This window comes from Scaptodrosophila lebanonensis, unplaced genomic scaffold (genome assembly GCF_003285725.1).
Source record: "Scaptodrosophila lebanonensis strain 11010-0011.00,11010-0021.00 unplaced genomic scaffold, SlebRS2 tig00000365-arrow-arrow-pilon, whole genome shotgun sequence".
In the NCBI taxonomy this organism is placed as follows: domain Eukaryota; kingdom Metazoa; phylum Arthropoda; class Insecta; order Diptera; family Drosophilidae; genus Scaptodrosophila; species Scaptodrosophila lebanonensis.
Window position 1 is genome coordinate 2,525 of NW_022060663.1, and position 4,976 is coordinate 7,500.

The following is a 4,976-nucleotide window of genomic DNA, read 5'->3' on the forward strand; positions in this document are numbered from 1 at the left end:
GCATCCGCCGAAATCGCCTCCGCTCCTCCGATGACCTCCTCATCGAACAATCGCCAACGCGCTCTCGCGAGATTCCAGGACGGCACAGGAGTATTGGTACTCTCAACTGCGTTCTGGGGTCCAGGTGTCACCACAACAGAGATTCTGTTGTGGTCACTCAGGACCCACTCGTCCACTCTCCATTGGTATGCAGCCCATACCAATGCTGCGTCGTTGGCGATTGTGACGTCAATGTCACTCCTCCCGTTCGGTCCATCGAAGGTGAATACCTCGCTATATTCATTTAGCGCTCCAGCACTACTCCCCGTGATCCACTCGGCCAGCAGCTCACCCCGCTGTTGGTTTAAATGTCCCTGATTCGCATCAGAGACTTTGCTAAACCACAGGGGGGATACTGCGTTCGCGTCGAGTCCGAGGATGGCAGGCGTGTTGCTAGCGCGCAACAACACTGCATCCAAGTAGCCTAGATACGGCTCAATCTCGGCTCCAAATTGGCAGTATACGGAGGACAGGTAGGCTGTGCCAAAGCCACCCGTCACTCTCACGCATACCCCAAGGTCCGTTGTGAGGTCCTCCATTTGGACGCACACGACATCAGGGTCATCCACAATGATGGCCGCCTTCTTCCTCCTGTCAGTGTAGACTCGCATACTGGATGGCAGTCCAGTAACGCGATCCAAGTGGGGGCTAACATAAGGTTCCTGGATCAGAGCGAAGGTGTATCCAGAATTCCTTATCCTAACCCCACACTCTATTGTTGCGTCGCTGCATCTCCCACAATTCGCTTGGATGAATCTAAACATGATTAATGTCTAGCTTGCACCCTCGCTATCACCGCTGCATATATCGGACATGCCTCCGAGAGCGTGCGATGCCCCGAAGGATGCCCTTTCATGCGGCAGTTGCGGCAGTCCGCCGGCTTGTTGCATTTGGCCGCAATGTGTCCGGTCTCCCCACATTGACGACACGCCGTGGTTGCGTTGCACTCCGCCACCTTGTGGTTAAATGACATGCACCTGTGGCATGCATACGTGCGAACCAGCTTCCTGCATCTGAAGGAATGGCAGCTCACGAAGATTCTGCCGGCTTTCTCCAGGATGGTTGCTGCTGCCTCATCCACGTCGAGCGTCAGATTGATCCTGCCACCGTCCGTGACAGACCACCTCTTGGTCTCCAACCTGACCGCCTCCTTATATTTCTCCGAGGTCATCTCCTCCTTGAAATTAAGGGCGTACGCCTCCTCCAGGAACTGCTCCGGCGAAACCTCCGTGTCAACGTCATATACGATGACTTTTTGGCGCAGTCCTCTGTTCGGCTGGACGACCAGTCCGGCCTCCTTAAACTTTTGGCTGCTCAAAAGGCTCTTCATGTCGCCTTCGGACATCATTCGCAGCACTGTTTCCCCTCGCTTCGTTTGGTGGATGCCATGAACCCGGTAGTTCGTGCCTGGCATCACCTCCTTCTTCATGATTTGCACCACCTGCTCGCTCGTGACCGTCGGGTCTTGACTGGCCAGCACTGCTGAGTATGTTTCAGCAGGCTTCTTGGGGCGCGGCAGGGCTGTGGACACAGCCTTGGTGGCAGCAGTGGACGTCTTTGGCACCGTTGGCACCGTTGGCAGCGTGGTGGGGGGCACCGCTTGCGAGCTCTTGGTGGCTCCGACTCTACACTCCAGCTGGCTCACTCGCAGCATGAGAGCCGTGATCAGGTCTTCATATTTGGCGGTCGCATCCGCAACGGCCTTCGACTGCGCTGGCTTCATCTGCGCCTCCAGTAGGGCATCCCTTGCCATTTTCTTAATGGCTGACAGCTCTGCCATAACGGCAGAGGTGCCACTAGCCACGATACTCACTGCTGAGCATCGTGGTACAGCGGGAGCAGCAGGGGGGACGTCAGCGCTCGCAGCAGCGGCTGCATACGTCGCAGCAGCGCATGGCGGCAGAATGGCTCCGGCAGCGGGCAGCGCCCTCTCTGCGACTGCGGCATACGACCTCGCGACGGTGGTCGGTGCCAGCGGCTTCTTAAATACAGCCTCCGTTTTGGGCTTCGCGACGGCGGCGTCGGCTATAGTAGCCGGTTTCGCGGCGGCAGCGGTGGCGGCAGCGGCGTCAGTGGCCGGCTTCGCGGTAACTCCCTCGGCATTGGTGCCGGCGGCTTTGTCGGCAGCGAGCGACGCGGTACTTATCGCGACGGCGCTGTCGGCGGCGACAGCGTTGGCAGCAGAGTTGGCGGCAGAATTGGCGGCGGCGACGTCGGCAACCCATTGCGACGCAGTTGCTCCGTCATCCAAGTCAGGGGACGAGGAGGAGGAGGCTGCTACACCTGCCTTCTCCCTAATCCTCTTCTTGGTAGGCGAAACATCCTCTGCCTCGCAATCCGCTGGCGACGCCGTGTTCAGCCCTCTGTCGCCACCCTTTCGCGTTTTGGACCGCTCGCGAGTGGCTTTACCACCACCTCGATTGTTGTCCCGCTCGTGGAGATGGTCATCGGCCATCTCCACGTCATTACAACTGTTGTTGTTGTTGCTGCACCGGCTATTAGACCGGGTTCGCACCATGTTGGTGCTCTCAGTTTTTCTTTCCGCGAGTGCACTTACACGTATACGCACACTATTGCAGTCTCTTATCTGCTTGTTCTATTTTTAGAACGCTGTTTGTCATAAACAAGTAAACAACTTGTTTACTTGTCGCTGATTGGTCACTTGGCACTTGCTGATAAGCAAACTCACTTTCAAAAAATATGATGCGCGCACCGAAATCACACGTCCGCTCGCGACGACCGTCTAAAGCAAACTGAGTAGATAGGGACAGTAGGAATCTCGTTAATCCATTCATGCGCGTCACTAATTAGATGACGAGGCATTTGGCTACCTTAAGAGAGTCATAGTTACTCCCGCCGTTGACCCGCGCTTACTTGAATTTCTTCACGTTGACATTCAGAGCACTGGGCAGAAATCACATTGTGTCAACACCCGCTAGGGCCATCACAATGCTTTGTTTTAATTAGACAGTCGGATTCCCCAAGTCCGTGCCAGTTCTGAATTGATTGTTAATTGATAATCGTTATAATTTAAAAGAGCTAAAACTGAAAGGTTTAACCCCTCCAGATTAGTATTCTTAAAAATTTTAGCAAGAAAGTTCCACAATTGGCTACGTAACTAACAATCCGGGGAACAAATGACGATCATTAAAAATAATCGAAATTCTATTTACCCAGAACGAGAACATAAACCATGTTATTGTTTCCCAATCAAGCCCGATTATCTCAATCTTCAGAGCCAATCCTTATCCCGAAGTTACGGATCTAATTTGCCGACTTCCCTTACCTACATTATTCCATCGACTAGAGACTCTTCACCTTGGAGACCAGCTGCGGATATTGGTACGGCCTGTTGAGAAGTTTGCGTGTCCCCACCATAAATTTTCAAGGTCCGAGGAGAAAATATCGACACAACAGTATATGTCATGCTCTTCTAGCCCATCTACCATATCTCTCTGCGAAAGACTTCCATGGTAGTACGGCTATAAAACAGAAAAGAAAACTCTTCCGATATCTCTCGACGGCTTCTTTATGGTCGTTCCTGTTGCCAGGATGAGCACAAGGCCCATATTTAATAACAAACGGATACTCAACAGGTTACGGAATTGGAACCGTATTCCCTTTCGTTCAAAATTATTCAAGTGTATCAATAATAATATGTATGTTGTGTATATATATATATATTTTTACTTGAAAATTTTCGGCTTTCGCCTTGAACTTAGGACCGACTAACTCGTGATCAACCACTGTTCACACGAAACCCTTCTCCACTTCAGTCCTCCAAGGTCTCATTCGATTATTTGCTACTACCACCAAGATCTGTACCAATGGCGGCTCCATGCAGGCTTACGCCAAACACTTCTACGCACACCATTGTACCTTCCTACTCACTAAAGTTTCAAAATTTATATTTTTATATAAATATGAATCATTTACTTTAGCGGTAATGTATAGGTATACAACTTAAGCGCCATCCATTTTAAGGGCTAGTTGCTTCGGCAGGTGAGTTGTTACACACTCCTTAGCGGATTACGACTTCCATGTCCACCGTCCTGCTGTTTTAAGCAACCAACGCCTTTCATGGTATCTGCATGAGTTGTTAATTTGGGCACCGTAACATTACGTTTGGTTCATCCCACAGCGCCAGTTCTGCTTACCAAAAGTGGCCCACTGGGCACATTATATCATAACCTTAAACTTCATTTCAAGAAAGTTAAGGTTCTTACCCATTTAAAGTTTGAGAATAGGTTAAGATCGTTTCGACCCTAAGGCCTCTAATCATTCGCTTTACCAGATAAGATTATTTTATGCAATATATAAATGCACCAGCTATCCTGAGGGAAACTTCGGAAGGAACCAGCTACTAGATGGTTCGATTGGTCTTTCGCCCCTATACTCAATTCTGACAATCGATTTGCACGTCAGAACTGTTTCGGTCTTCCATCAGGGTTTCCCCTGACTTCAACCTGATCAAGTATAGTTCACCATCTTTCGGGTCACAGCATATATGCTCAAGGTACGTTCCAGTTAGAGGTATAAATAATATAAATATTATTATACATAACTATATAGAGCGCCCCGGGATTGAATTAATAAACTATATAAAATAATTTAAAAACTAATCCCATTTGTATTGGTAGTCAAGTTAATTACGCCATTAGGTTTATAAAATAAATCCCAATGACTTGCATATATGTTAGACTCCTTGGTCCGTGTTTCAAGACGGGTCCCGAAGGTATCCTGAATCTTTCGCATTGTTAATCATACAAGTGCCTATAATAAATATAAATATCATAGATATAAATATCATTATATAATTTCGAAAAATTAACACACTGTATTTCATATCAATCTATCAGCACTTTATCAAATTTAATGACATTTATTCTATGTTATCAATGGGCAAGCCATAATAATTTGAATAAACTATAAGCCAT

General features: G+C 48.9%; 1 pseudogene; it reads right to left on the reverse strand.

The window, feature by feature from the left end:
• Window positions 1-2,744: 2,744 nt before the first annotated feature.
• LOC115630221 overlaps window positions 2,745-4,976 on the reverse strand; it is a 2,809-nt pseudogene continuing 577 nt past the window's right edge.